Consider the following 16,055-nt stretch of genomic DNA (forward strand, 5'->3'; position numbering starts at 1 on the left):
GGCAAGCCCTAGGCGCTGAGGCTTTTACCCACAGCGCCACCCGCGTCCCATGAAACTCAAGATAAAGCACTCCAAACACACTACCAGAAAAACTTACAAATTGATGGTCAAATGATTACAATGCTAAAAGGGATACTCTCAAAATTGCTAAAGTAGAGAACTAGCTATAAGTTTCGGGCTGATACTCTCCAGAAGAATTCAATTTCCTCTAGTTGTGAATTCCCGGAAGGGAATTCTTTTATGTACATAGGGAAGAAACAAAGATGGCAAGGGCCAATAAAAACAGAGGCATTCTAGAGGAAATATAAAAAAGAGCTGGGAGATACATCAATAGAAGAGCTGGAGGAGGAAGATAGCTGATATGGGGAAAGGGGACTTAAAACTGTTTAAAGGATTCAATTATAGATTTAAAATTGTTTTCATTGAATGTGAATGGTTTGAACAACAAAACCAAATGAAATAAAATTACACATATTTTCACAAGGAAACAACAACAAAAATGATTATTGGTAAATAAAGGACTAGGACAGGAATTCAGATAAAACAAAGAAAAGAGGGGTGGTACTATATATGAATTCCAAACTGGACTCTAAAATCTTTAAAGGTGAAGAATTATTGCAGCAAAAGTGATGGTAGAAGGAGAAAAAAAATTATTGGTAGGAATTGATGCACCTAATGAGGAAACAAGAAAAATTTCTTCCAACTATTGGAGAAAAGTATGTCTGAGGTTTATGACGGAAATATAATTATTATGGGTGATTGTAATGGAGTAGTATCACGGAACTAAGATAGAACACTGAGGAAAGGTATCTCAAAAGAAGGCAAAGTACCAAATACTTTTTTTTTGTAATTATGTAATTAGGTAGAATTAATAAAGAGCTTGGGAAATGTATAAGGATTTGTTGGAACGGAAAACACCTTTGTGGCTTTCATCCATAGAAGCAATCTCACAGAAAAAGCTGAACAGAAGAGGGGGTAATGTTGAAGAAGTTAGAGGATATTAAAGATCAGGACACTCAATGGTTGCAATGCTATCCAGTGACTGAAGTCTTAAAACAAGATGAGAAGTGTGGGGTTATTAAGCAAAGTTCTCACTTTGACGAAGAGTTACTAGAGAACGAGGGGAAATCATTTCCAAGATTGTAAGATGCTCTTAGAATGGTGAACTAAAGACAAAATGGTTAAATCTATGATCCATTAGTCTAGAGATGGAGGCATGAGAAAAAACTGAGGAAATCGAATGTAGAATTCACAGTGTGTTAGGTTTTGAGAGAAAATGTTATGAAAATGATTTATAGAAAGTATCCGACACTAAGTAAGCTGGAGTCAGGTATATATGTTGGAAATGTAAAGAAGCAGAAGGTACTTTCCCCCATATGTCCTGGACATGTAAAGCGGTTAGGTGCTTTTGGGAGATGAATTATAACGAGGGGGGAAATTACTTAAGGTGACACTCCTATAGAAACCATGAAGCATTTCTTTTAGGGATAACTGGGTTAGATGTTCCAAGAAGACAGATGAACAACAACAGCGAGAGTACTTTATGCACAAAAATGGCAAAATCAAGAGATAGCTACACTTGATCAAGAGAGCGGCAGTTTAAAGTGATGGAGTATGCCTAATTGGCAAATTTAACTAAGAAAATAAGAGATCAAGGCAGATTTTAAGGAGGAGTAGAAACCTTTTATTGAATATTTAAATAATTATTGTAAACATGTACAGACACAGGTAGGAGCTGAATGAAAAACAACAGTTGAATACTTGTTGGAGAAGAGTGTGGAAAAGGTAAGGTGTAAATATCGGAAATATGCAGCAATTTAAAAATTCTATGGGGAAACCATGGAGAGGAAGTCAAATGTGAAATGAATCTGGAAAGTATGTACCAATTTGTAAACAAAATTTATATAAAAATAAATGTTATATAAAACTACATACATATAAAGTAACAGAAGCACTTCCTGCACACTCCTTCCATCCAAACCATTTCTGCCTTTTCAGTTTGTTGGTAGATTGTTGGGTTTCAACTCTTAAAGCTTCTCCTCCTTATGAGTCCATTGATGTTTTGTACGAACATAAGGATTGAAGCGCTATCTACACTCCATATAAGTAAGTGGTTTTCCCTTTTTGAGTTTGCTGGTGTTTGCTAAGGTTTCCACTTCTATTGAAGCTCTTTCCACACTCCATACATTTATTTGTGTCAGAATATGAGCTCATCGCAGCTGCAGGCATCCAGCTTGTTGACATCATGTGATTTGGATGACTGTGGGAAACAGCGTTCCAGTCAGCTCACAGGGCAGTTCACCGGAATTTGCTCAGAGTGTAATTTGAGACCTTCCTCTTGTGATTGTACAGCAAACTCACTTGTTTGCCGATGTTTTAAGAGTGCAGACATGTTTTCTGTAATGCTGAACAGTCAGAAATAAACAATGTAAATAAACGTTTCTGACTATCTCTTTTCCCTGCCGGGGGAGCAGGAAAGAGTGGATGTGCTCTTCCCACGCTGGAAAGGGTCGCCTATAGAGACCTAGCCTGAGTTTGCTGGGGAATGCAGCCAGGGAGGTCATCGGAACTCAAGCCGGGTGCCTGGGAGGGTTGCCAGCTTCTCCCGATAGAGGCTTGAATTCCAACAATTTGCTTGTCCCCGAGTGAGTCTGTTGATGTCTTCTAAGGTTTCCACTCTGACTGAAGCTCTTTCCACACTCCATGCATTGAAATGGTTTCTCCCCCGTGTGAATCAGATGATGGTCTCTAAGGTGTCCACTCTCAGTGAAGCTCTTTCCACACTCCATACATTTAAATGGTTTCTTCCCCGTGTGAATCAGATGATGGTTTGTAAGGTGGCCACTCCGACTGAAGCTCTTTCCACACTCCATACATTTAAATGGTTTCTCTCCTGTGTGAATATGATGGTGGTTTGTAAGGACTGCACTCTGACTGAAGCTCTTCCCACACTCGATGCATTCAAATGGTTTCTCTCCCATGTGAATATGATGGTGGTTTGTAAGGACTGCACTCTGACTGAAGCTCTTCCCACACTCGATGCATTCAAATGGTTTCTCTCCTGTGTGAATATGATGGTGGTTTGTAAGGACTGCACTCTGACTGAAGCTCTTCCCACACTCGATGCATTCAAATGGTTTCTCTCCTGTGTGACTCTGTTGATGTCTTATTAGTGTTCCACTCAGACTGAAGCTCTTTCCACACTCCATACATTTAAATGGTTTCTCACCTGTGTGAGTCCGTTGATGAATTCTAACCATTCCACTGGTAGTGAAGCTCTTTCCACATTCCATGCAATTAAATGGTTTCTCTCCTGTGTGAATCCGTTGATGTAGTTTTAGGTTTCCACTGACAGTGAAGCTCTTTCCACACTCCATGCAATTAAATGGTTTCTCCCCCGTGTGAGTCCATAGATGAATTCTAAGGCTTCTGCTAGTAGTGAATCTCTTTCCACACTCCATGCAATTAAATGGTTTCTCCCCTGAGTGAGACCACTGGTGTTTTCTAAGGTTTCCACTGTCAGTGAAGCTCCTTCCACACTCCATACTTTCAAATTGTTTCTCCTCTCTTTTCACATTCCATGAATTTATATGGTTTCTTCGTTATTCCCATCAGACATGGCCCACCAGGATTCTGATTGCCTTCTCTATTGTCTTCTTTCGATGGGGAGGGGTAGAGCGAAAATCCTTTTTGTTTTCTAGGAAGAGAACAAAGGACTATTACACACATCAATTAGCACCTGCTCTTATTTTAACGTCTTGTACATTCTCTCCTGTCCTCCGTGTGTTCCCAATTTTTAGGAAAGGCAAATGAAATAATGTAAAATAATGGTCATGCATCATCAGCCGTTTATAACCCTTCAGTATTGTTAATGAAGCATAATTATCTTAGAATTGTTGGGATTTCAGTTCCCACCAGCTGCCAACCTGCCAGCAAACAACAAGAGCTGTTTACATCAGGTGATGTCTTTCAGCGTGAGAAAGGAAGTCAAGAGTCAGTTCCCAAACGGTCCTGACTGTAACCGAGGTGGAGTTACAGGTAGTCCTTCCACTCCTGGACTGGAGTAGTGATGCGTCAGAGAACTCTAAGCTGGAGAGCTCAGGACGTGCAGTCATGTGTGTATTTTTTGGATGCAGTTTAATACAGTAGCCTGAGTCTACAGAACTGCCTTTTCTTCTGATGGGGAAATTGGTGTGCTTTTCTCAGAAGAGACAAGTCGCCTAATGATTGGTCTCTCTGGACTGAAGGAGGATTCCGGGATGGCAGCCACCGGATTAATCGCCCCAGAGTGCTTCGGGAGGCTGGCAATGCTCCTGGGCGGGCGAGAATCCAACAAGAATACGGTTGGACTGTGGGGTTTACGTTTTATAAAAAGTGGTTTCTCACAGGAAAGGGAGCTGCTCTATGTTCCATGAACCTGGCCAATATTCATCAGGGTCCTAAGTTCATCATGAAGTTCTTCATCCTCTGCACTATAATCCTCCACCTCCTGGGCCACATCTTGTCCCCTTCGACCTCTAGATCTTTATTCATCACCTGCACAGTCCCTTTGGCCTCAGGAGGTGCATAGTGACCATTTTGGGAGACCCATATATAAGTCTAGTGACAAGGCTTGGTGCTTGTGGTCAGTTGAAGGAGCACTCAGTTGGAGAATGTTCTTGGGGTTGGACCTCCATCTCTCAGCCTTGCATTCTTGAATGGAGAGAGCTGGAGATGCAGAAGGAAAGCAGCTGGAGCCTCACCGCTGGGAAGGCCAGATTGAGACACCAACCCCAATTATTGTGAGCAGAATACTCCACACATCTTGGGGTTTTTGTGTAATGATTGTGCAAGTCAGACTTGAGGCAAGCGCTGAAGGCTCTTCAGGGCTGGCAACCTCTTCCCAATCCCACTGGGTTCCAACAACCGCACTAACACTTAACTGTACAGAATATGTTCAGTTTCTGTTAATTGATTCTCATGGGAAACTTACAGATTCTGGCCTCACACAATTAACTCAAGGCAGTGTCAATTTACTCTTGGCAGAAAGCCCAGGTCTGCTTGACCTAGAAACTACTTACTCTGATTGGTTAACGACCAGCACTCAACTCTGTTATCTAGGATTGCTAGCACAGTTTGGTGTGAGGTGTATTGAAGGAGTAGAAGTGCTGTGCATGGTTTTGAGAGAGAGAGAAAGAAAGGATTTATTTTGCTTTGATTCGTATGCAGAAACTCTGCTGGTTTTATTTTTCCTTTTAATAAATCCTGTAAATAGTTATTCTGAGTCTAGCTGACTAGTCATTACTGCCGCAACTAGCTTCCTCGCTGTGCAGGAAAACTCTACTACGTTTGGGCTAAAGCCAATAGGGCTATGCCTGACACTTCAAAGTTCCATGAGGTTATGGGTATTGTGCTGCCAGCCTGAGTTGTGGTGGTGTCAGCATCAACGGTGTTGGTTCCAGTAGTTCCAGAAGTTGTTGTTCCTGTTGGTGCAGCAGATGGACACTGTCTGGTTCCTGACTGTGGTGAGCTGGTGACGCAGCGGACACAAGGACAACAGCTGCAGTGTGTGAGTGCTGGGTGCTGTGGTTCCTGTTTTCTCTCTCGGTGGTCGTGAGTAGCTGGTTCCGGGTTCCAGGGACATCGCTCTCAAGATGGCCTCACAACCAGTTCAGATGGCTTTTGAGCGTCTGAATGACTCCAATTACTTGCTGTGGTCGGAACGCATGCAGGCAGTGCTGCAGAGGGATCGTCTCTGGCAAGTGGTGAGTAAGTTTCCTACGAAGCCTGATGATGAAGACCTCGATAAAGACCAAAGAGCAAGGGCCACAATTGTCTTGGGGCTGGAAGATTCCCAGTTGCCGTATGTGAGGGGAATCAAGACAGCTAGAGGTGTGTGGCAAGCACTTAAAGAACTCCATGTGCGTGAGACAGCAGTTTCCAAGCTGTTCATTCGCAAGGCATTGTACAAGGCAATGTTACAGCCTGGGGTTACAATGCAGGAACACCTACACAGTTTACAGTTAAAGTTTGCTGCGCTACAGGAAAGAGACTGTGCGTTAGACCAGCAGGAGAAGGTGGCTATTATTTTGAGTTCTCTCCCGGAAAGCTGGGATAATTTAGTCTTGTCTCTAGAAGGCATGCAGGAGCATGATTTATCAGTCAGTTACGTTACTGGGCGTTTGATTGAAGAATGGCAGAAGAGGCAAGAAAGGTCGGTGGCTGCAGAGGCTTCTACAGGTGGGCGGTTTGGAAGGAGTTCTCATGCCGTGCCAGAGGTGAAGCAAAAGCAGCGTACCGGTGAGGAGTCAGCGTTTGCTGTTAGGCATTGTTTCCGATGTGGGTCTTCAGCGCATCTAAAATGACAATGTCCGGAGTTGGTTAAGTCTCAGTTGCTGGTGCAAGAGCAGAGACGAGATCAGCAGCAGCAGCAGCGTAAAAAGAAATTCTTCAAACAAAAACAGTCGGCTCAGCTGGTGACCGCCGAGGTCAAGATTGCTGATGAGAAACAAGCGGTCTGGGTGGTCGATTCGGGAGCGTCTCGCCACATCGTGAATTCAGATGACTTGTTTGTTTCCAAGAACTCAGCACAGCGCAGCCAGGTGGCTCTAGCAGACGGAAGTACTTCCGAAGTGATTTCGGGGGGTGCAGTTTTTGTTCCTTGTCTTCGTGAATGCCTGCAAAATGTACTTTGTGTGCCGTCATTAAGGAGCAATCTGATGTCTGTAGATTGTTTGCTAAAAGCTGGGTTTAAAGTGTATTTTGAAGGAGACAGTTGCATTATTAAGAAGGCTGGTGAGATTTTAGGCACTGCTAAGTCAGAGGGAGGCTTGTTTTGGCTTAAAGCAGGATCTCAAGTTGCAGCAGTAGTCAGTAAATCTCAGCCTGCAGTGAATAACAAAGCTATACATGACAACTGTGTGCACTTATTGCATAGGAAAATGGGGCATGCTTGCTGGAAAAGTGTACTAAAAATGTCTGAATTGGCTGATGGGGGTAATTTAAAGAGTTGTAACAAGTACCTTGATTGTAATGTTTGTAAAAAGGTTAAAACCCACAGAGTCTCTTACCCCAGAAGTGACAGAGTTAGTGAGTCACCGCTACAGTTGGTTCACATGGACGTAATTGGTCCATTTGCTGTAAGCAGGGGTGGAGCGCGCTTTTCACTAACAATTGTGGATGACGCCACGCGTTACTCTTGGGTTTTTCCCATGAAAAATAAGGGTGACGTGTTCACTAAGTTTAAAGGCTGGGTGGCATCTGTGGAAAGATTTCTGTCCATTAAACTCAGAAGGATTCAGACGGACAGAGGTGGCGAATTTATGTCAAATGCCTTTAGAGATTGGTTACAAAAGCGTGGCATTGGGCATAGAAAAACGAACGTTTTTTCCCCAGAGGAGAATGGCGTTGCAGAGCGAAAAAACAGATCTTTACAAGATATGATGTTTGCCATGCTTGATGATGCTGATTTGCCCATGTCTTATTGGGGGGAGAGCATGCTCACCGCGTGTTATCTCCAAAATAGGCTCTTTCACCAAACAATAGGTACAACCCCATACTTTAAATTGTTTCAGAAAAAACCTAAAATTGACCACTTGCATGTGTTTGGATCAAAAGCCTGGGTATTAATTCCGAAACAAATGAGAAAGAAGGGAGATCCTAAGACCAAACAGTTAGTGTTTGTGGGTTACCAGGAGCTGGGAAAAGGGTTCCGCTTTGCTGAAGGGACAAATGGCATTGTGATCTCCAGGAATGCCAGTTTTTGTGAACATAGTGGCTGGGAGAGACTACATGCCAATACTGAGGTTTGGTTTGAACCTTCCCAGGAGCTCCTTGACTCTGAAGGTAGACACAGAGAATCAGAGTCTGAGGGGGAGGAAAGTTCAGATAAGAGCTCTCAAGAAAGTGGAATTAGCCAGAGACCAGTTGCTAAGCAACAAAAGAGAGGTCGTAGTTCTGAGGAGGAAAGTGGGTCAAAAGAAAAATTTTCTCCCAGAAGATCTAAAAGACAAAACAAAGGAGTGCCTCCAGTGCATTTTTCTCCAGATACTGCAAATGTGTTTAGTGTAATTGCAGAGCCCAAGAGTTTTCAGGAGGTGTTAAAGTTACCAAAAGAGGAGGCAGAGCTCTGGAAACAGGTAATGGAGGAAGAGATGTCCTCTCTGAATGAGCACAAGGTTTTTACACCAGTAGCAGCGCCTGAGGGGGCAAAGATTGTAGGCTGCAGGTGGGTGTACAAACTTAAACCTCTGGTGACAGGAAAGTACAAATACAAAGCTCGTTTAGTGGCTCAAGGATACTCTCAGAGGCCTGGAAAAGATTATGACGAAACTTTTTCCCCTACTGCTAAGGGGGACAGTGTAAGGCTGATTCTAACGCTTGGAGCAAAGAGAAAACTCCTGTTAAACCATTTTGATATCCAGACGGCATATTTACATGCATCAATATCAGAAGACCTGTATCTAGCCGAACCGCCTGGTTATGAGACAGGTTCCAATAGAGTGTTAAAATTAAACAAAGCTCTATATGGTCTCAAACAGGCTGCAAGATCTTGGAACAAATGTTTCCATGAGGCCTTAGTGTCATTTGGTTTCAAGCAGAGTACAGCTGACAATTGTGTTTATGTACGTGGTACAGGCAGTGATCAAGAGTTTTGTCTGATTTATGTAGATGATGTATTGTATGCCTGTAAAACAGATAAACAAACGAAAAGGTTTGCCAAACAATTGTCCAGTAAGTTCAAAATGAAAGACTTAGGCCCGGTTAGGACATATCTAGGGTTGGAAGTGTGCTGGGCCCAAGATGGCAGCTGCCTAATTAGTCAGCAGAACAAAGTTAAACAACTACTGACTACATACAGGATGCAGGATTGCAAAGGGGCAGCGGTGCCTATGGATCCAGGTTTCATAAAAACACTTCACATAGATGAGAGTCCTGAATTTGAACATCCTGATGTATATCACTCTGTAATTGGAAGTTTATTGTATCTAGCACAGTGGTCCAGACCTGATATTAGCTACGCAGTAGGCATATTAAGTAGATTGGTCTCAAAACCCACACTAAATGCCTGGAAAGGGGTAAAACAAGTTCTGAGGTACCTCAAACAGACAATTGGCTATATGTTACAATTAAATTCTTCAGAGGATGAAATGTTGAGTTGCTACTGTGATAGTGACTGGGGAAATTTGCCAGATAGAAAATCTATCACAGGACTAGTCATAATGGTCGGTGGAGCTTTAATCAGCTGGCGGTTACGCAAGCATGACGTTGTAAGTGTGTCATCAACGGAATCAGAGTATGCCGCATTGAGTGAATTGTGCAACGAGGTGATTTATTTCAAGCATTTGTTAGCAGATTTAAATGTAAATTGTGGAGAACCAGTATGAGTTTACATTGATAATCAAGCTTGTATAACCTTAAGTAAAACAGAGGGTTTCAGATCACGTTCCAAACATATTTCTGTAAAATACCAAAATGTACGTTGCTGTGTACAAGACAATATAATCACCTGTACTTATGTATCAAGTGAAGAAAATGTAGCAGATGTATTAACTAAACCATTGGCAAAGATAAAGAACAAGCAAATGTGCAAGGGTTTAGGTTTGCTGGAAAAATAATCTCCTACATAGGTGTATTTGATGTTAATTGTCCAGCAGAATCTGTGAGGGGGTGTTCAGTTTCTGTTAATTGATTCTCATGGGAAACTTACAGATTCTGGCCTCACACAATTAACTCAAGGCAGTGTCAATTTACTCTTGGCAGAAAGCCCAGGTCTGCTTGACCTAGAAACTACTTACTCTGATTGGTTAACGACCAGCACTCAACTCTGTTATCTAGGATTGCTAGCACAGTTTGGTGTGAGGTGTATTGAAGGAGTAGAAGTGCTGTGCATGGTTTTGAGAGAGAGAGAAAGAGAGGATTTATTTTGCTTTGATTCGTATGCAGAAACTCTGCTGGTTTTATTTTTCCTTTTAATAAATCCTGTAAATAGTTCTTCTGAGTCTAGCTGACTAGTCATTACTGCCGCAACTAGCTTCCTCGCTGTGCAGGAAAACTCTGCTACGTTTGGGCTAAAGCCAATAGGGCTATGCCTGACACTTCAAAGTTCCATGAGAATAGGCACCTGAATGCAGAAGCCAATCCAAAGGGGTGGCTGGTAGTGGAGGTGGTGAAATGCTTAAGTTCTAAGTTTTTCGTGTGCGCTAAAACTCAGTCTGCTTGGTTGTTGTTTTTTATTAAAAAAATATTTTTACCAACATGCTATAATATTATTGTTTTAGTTAAATAAATTATTTTTCTCCTTCCAATAAATTACAGCAGAAATGTTGTCCAAATATGGACAGTAAACTTATTAAACCTCAGAATGATTTCATAATTATCTGTCTATGTATTTCTAATAGTGTAACCAAATCAGAAATTTTTGATTTAAATAGAATCATACTGACTAGTGATTTACCGTAAATTGTGATTGAAATGAATTTGATTTATATCAAACCCACCCTGATTGCAATCTACCACAATGTCTGAAATAAGGATGGAACTATACAGAGGCGAACAGGAGAATGTCCTGGCAGCTGCTACTACTTAGGGGTCTGAAACGGATAAATGACAATATAATCAATCATCACACACTCAGTTTCATCTGCAGGGAAGCCAAGATGCATCCTAGCAGGACTTTTGGGTTTGCACTAGGCTATAATTGGTGGTATTCAGGACAATCCAAAGTATGGAGATGAGTCCTAGTAAATAAGATAACCTGGTATTGTCATTAGGGAAGGGGGGGAGAAGGGGGGCCAGGGTTGCTGGAAGGGGAGGGGTCTCTGTCGAGGCTCCTCCCCTTCCTTTAACCCTTCCATGGACTCCCTCTCTCCGTTTCCCCAGCCAGGCGCCCCACGACCCCAGGGAGAATGGGGGGCCTCAGCCCCACCCCCAGCCCTGCTTGGGGTCCTCATTCCCCTTCCCGCCAAGGCCTCCAGGGGGGGCAGGGCAGCTGAGCATCTCTCGGCCCCCCAGGAAGAGAAAGGGGAGTCTGGCGGTGCTGCTGCTGCCCAGGAGATCTTGCAAGGCCAGCCCTGCAGGTGTTGGGTCCCCCCTTCCCACCTGGGTCGCTGTGGGAAAATGGTTTGCACATAAAAACATGAACAAAAGCTTTTTGTTATTGCAGAGTGATTTTGCAGCACAAGATATTGCTAAGAGCATGATGTGCACGTGAACACTAATGATTGGCTCACGTAGCATAGTACGCTCTTTGTCTGCGGGAGGGGGAAAAAGTTGCATTCCTTTGATTTGTTACTTTTGGAGGACAGAACAGAACAAGCTTGGGCTGGAGCAGAGAGAGGATGATTTATTTTTACTGCACATAATAAACATTGCGTGGCTGAAGCCAAAGCTTTTTCTTCAAGTCATCTTGGTGTGAGGCTGATTTTCTTATTGATGCCGAGCTGGTTTCTCGACATTTGGATCTGATGATATGGTTCAGGCCTCCGGGCCTTCTGCAAAAAAGCAGCACAACGAAGGTGGCGCTTCATAATAATGTCCACAGAAGGACTCCACCCATGTGAAGTAGAATTGTGGGGCCAATCAGGATGATGCCATACTGGTTGCTGGGGGGGGGGGGGGGAAATAAGGATGAGAATGGTAAATTATTCCAATGGCCACTTCCGAGCAACCTGTGTGGTATTTCGTGGCTCGATTATTGGCATGTAAAAACCACCATCCAGAAGAAGTCACACAACCATGTCTGCAGATACAGGAGCCCATTTGCTGTAAATAAGTCTGATGTATTGCTCCTTGTACTGCTGAGCCAAAAGTCCAAGCCCAATGAAGCGTGATGACACAGATGGGATGGTTACTATTGGGAGGCAAAACCCAAGCGATGCCAGTCCTACGAGGGCATCCTTCAAAGCCAGGCTCATTTCCCAAACAAGAGGCGGCAAAACTATAATGGTAACTAGTAGTCGCAGTGGCTTCCCAGGGGGAAGGGGGGCCAATGCGGTAGGGGTGAAGATGGCCTTTCAGCGTGCCAGGAAACACTGGAAAAGCTGTGGAAGAGCCTCTTCCATTGCAGAGGTGACTGTGATCTTGTCCGCTGGATTCTTGTGTCCTTTAAGGGCAGAAAATAGTGGAGACAGAGTGGAGGTGGGCAGGTCCAAGTAACTCTTTATCCAATTCAGCTGTCCAAGAATTTGTTGTAAATCCACCAATTTAAGATGATCTGGGAACTGTAGTTGAGGCGTGACTGGAATGGCTGCAGATGCTGTCAGCTTGTGTCCCAGGTACGTAATGGGTAAGGTCCGCTGGATTTTTTCCTTAGCCACTGTCAATCCAACAGGTTGCATCCTTTGCAGGATTTTGGGACACTGTGGAGGACAAGGCCGTGGCTAAAAGGTGAGCTTTGTGCGTCTCAGTGCCCACTGACTGGCAGGCTTTAAGCATATCAGCAATGGCTATATTTGATGTTGCCATTAGAGGGCGCAGCGCTCTCATTTGCATTATCAAACACAAGCTGGCGAACAATCGCTTCTTGTGCTGCCAGGTCCTGAACTTGCCGCTTGAGGGTATTATACAAGCGATCAACAAATTGTCCATAGGGCTCTGCAGGGCCCTGTCTGACGCTGCCCCATCGGCCACCGCGCTCATTCTTGTCATCAGGGACAGAGGCCAGAGCCTCTTGGGCTGAGGCTGTGGTGGCTGCCCAATACTGAGGGTCGAGAGTTAGCTGTTGGGCAATGGTAAGAAAATTGCCTCCACCCGTCGTTAACCCATCGAGAACATCAGCTTGGGTCAACACGCGAGGGGCTGGGGGTTGGGTGGCACCAACAGCCAGACCAGCCAGAACAGCCTGGTGACCAGCCTGTGCAGCGTTATTAAGATTATTTCAAATCCCATCACCACGACGTTGGCAGGCCCAATGCCAAGCTTGTATAAACAAAATCATTTGATGAGGCTGCATAACAGTGCAGGCTAATAATTTTACATCCTCTGGAATCAGGTTTTGCTGAAAAATAGTGCCAAACAGTCCCAGGGTGTAGGGTGATTGCAAGCCATTTTCCCTGACAGAAGAATACAGTTCCTTTATGAATCTCAAATCAAACTGTTCATGCCTGGCTGGTCCTCCCCCCGGGGCAGCAGGAATAATTACAGGGAAGAGATTCGGAGTGTCTGAATCAAAGGCAAGCAAGGGAGCAGGAGCATGAAGAGTCTCTTGGAGAGGAGTGGAAATGGGGGGTGTGGAATGCGAAGAATGCGGGGGAGGGACGACAGGAGCCGAAGGAGGGAAAAAAATGTCTGGCGGTTTAGGCTTAGGAGGCTGATAAGACGCTGCTTCTGAAGGCAACATGAGAGCTGGGAGGGGGGGGGGGCAAAGGAGCCGATGAAGCAGCCAAAAGGATATTTGCAGGAGTTAAGCTTGACATAGCTTTATAAACCTTACACCAGGCATGCAAAACTTTGACATCAATCTGAGAATGGTTTTGGAAAAATTGTCCTATCTTTTCCCAATCTTTTAACTGCCAATTTCCATCCTGAGGAAACCAGGGGCAGTGAGTGTCCAAGGCTTCTATAAGGGACTTGAGATCAGCATCTGAGACAATAAGGCTGTTGCTGGCCAAAAGAAATTTAAGGTCTTCAAAAAACTTTTTCTGTGGTGGAGAGACTGCCCCATAATGGCAAAAGAAAGGGGGGGGGGAGAGCAACTCACCGGGATCCACTAGGTGGATGAATGACGTCTGGAACCCTTGCAGGGCGAGGTGAGAGCTAGACATTGTAAAACAGTGTGAAGTCCGAAATAAATCACATGGGGTACCAAATGTCGAGAAACCAGCTCGGCATCAATAAGAAAATCAGCCTCACACCAAGATGACTTGAAGAAAAAGCTTTGGCTTCAGCCGCGCAATGTTTATTATGTGCAGTAAAAATAAATCGTCCTCTCTCTGCTCCAGCCCAAACTTGTTCTGTTCTGCCCTCGAAAAGTAACAAATCAAAGGAATGCAACTTTTTTCTCCTCCCGCAGACAAAGAGCGTACTATGCTACGTGAGCCAATCATTAGTGTTCACGTGCACATCATGCTCTTAGCAATATCTCGTGCTGCAAAATCAAGGGGAGGATCTCCTTCTGCATGCCAAGCACTCAACCGGGGTCCTTCTGCATGCAGAGCAACTGCTGCATTGCTCAGCTACGGCCCCAAACAGCCAAGCCCAGCTTCAAACACCAGCCCTCCCCCCCCCCCCCATTCAAAAACCACCCACTGGATTCAGAGGCAGTGAGGGATCCAGACAGACAGAGGCGCCCTTGCTCTGGAATTCCCTTGCCAGCAGGGAGACTTCAAAAGCCGCCCCCCCATGCCTCCCCCTTCCCTCATTTAGTAGGGAGACTTGTCATCTTGTGGTTGGGTCATTTCAAATCCAGTTTTTCTCTCTCTCCCTGCAATTTTAAGCAATTCTGGCTCTTATGATCCCTGCAGGCTATTAAGTGTTGTTCTAACCTCCCTATTGCAGGTGGAAAGAGGAATGTGGGGCTTGCTTATAATATCTTAGGGTGGCAGGATTAAGATTTGGGACTGGGACTTTCAGATTCAGAGCCACTTTTCGCATGAGATTTCTTCCAACTATTGGAGGAAAGTATGTCTGAGGTTTAGGATAGAAATATAATTATTACGGGTGAATTTAATGGAGTAGGATCACTGGACTATGACAGAACACTGAGGTAAAGTATCTCAGAAGAAGGCAAAATACCAAATACTTTTTTTATATGGTTACAACAATGGATCTACTAGATCAGGGGTCAGCAGACTTTTTCAGCAGGGGGCCAGTCCACTGTCCCTCAGACCTTGTTGGGGACCAGACCATATTTCGGGGGGAAATGAGCGATTTTGGCCCGTCCGCAAAGAGGCCTGAAGATGTTTGGCTTTACCTGTCCCAGTTGTCATCCCAATAGCCCCAGTTGGGCTTCTCCAGCCAGGTGCCAGGGCAGGGCATGAGGCTGCGTTGGCCGGAGAAGACAGAAGCAGCAGCCCCGGTGGAGCCAAGGACGGAGGGAGGGGAACCGGGGCGTTGCTGGAGCTTTTACCCACCAACTGCTGCTGCTTCCCAACCCGCAAGCGGCAGCTGCGGCCGCTGCAACAAACCGCCTGAACGCCATGGGAGGAATGAAGGAGGGAGGGGGTGACGAAGAAAGCGCGTGAGGAAGCGGCACGGAGAAGGGGCACAGAAAAGGAAGGGCAGACTGAGGGAGAGGGAGGAGGAGCAAGAGGAAAAGGCAGCAGCAGCCGGCAGTCACATCCCCCCCTTCCCAGCGTCACCCTTCAGAGGCAGGCAGGCGGGTGAGCCGACTCCCCCCGTTGATGGCGCCCGGTGTGGGACAAGATTGCTAGTCCCTGAGGAAAAGAGCGCCGCCGGGTGAGGGAGAGGGAAAGAACGTGCGTGCTGGCAATCCATGCGGCGATTCCCAGACCGTCCGCAGGCCGGATCTAGAAGGCAATTGCGCCTGATCCGGCCCACAGGCCTTAGTTTGCCAACCCAGATGCTTGGAGATTCAGACCCCCATTAGAACAAGAGAAAACATGTTCTTCTGATTCAAAGGATTCTGCGGGAAGAAGAAACATGATCTGGATATTGAAGGAACTGCCTACAGGATTAAAGACTGTAGAGATCCAGCCAAGAACTATATCAGATCAAAACTGAAAATGGATGATAATGAGGGGTGAAAAGAGTTCATTGTATAGATGGAGACTAAATAAGGGTTTATTTGAAAAACACTGAATTACAACATATTCCAATTACGTTAAGAGTATCAAAAAATGTAAAAAACATTTGGAAATATAGGGGAGGATGAAACTTTCACTTTTACGAAGGATTTCAACCATAAAGAGAAATGTTTTACCTAAGATACTGTTTTTATTCTAAATGATACCAATAATAAATAATACAAGCTTCTTTAACAAATGGCAAAGAGATATTTCATGATTACTCTGGCAGGGGGAAAACAGAATAAAGTATAAAATTTTGATAGATACTAAAAATAGAGGTGGCTTCGCACTGCTAGATTTTCTACTACGAGGCAGCCTCTTTGTGTTGGT

At 44.6% G+C, this 16,055-nt stretch overlaps 1 protein-coding gene across 1 annotated transcript in view; it reads right to left on the reverse strand.

The window, feature by feature from the left end:
• LOC144326624 (uncharacterized) overlaps window positions 1-16,055 on the reverse strand; it is a 297,359-nt gene that overhangs the window by 267,596 nt on the left and 13,708 nt on the right. The gene's annotated exons all lie outside the window — the stretch shown is intronic.

The sequence above is a fragment of the Podarcis muralis genome, chromosome 2, assembly GCF_964188315.1.
Source record: "Podarcis muralis chromosome 2, rPodMur119.hap1.1, whole genome shotgun sequence".
Lineage (NCBI taxonomy): Eukaryota > Metazoa > Chordata > Lepidosauria > Squamata > Lacertidae > Podarcis > Podarcis muralis.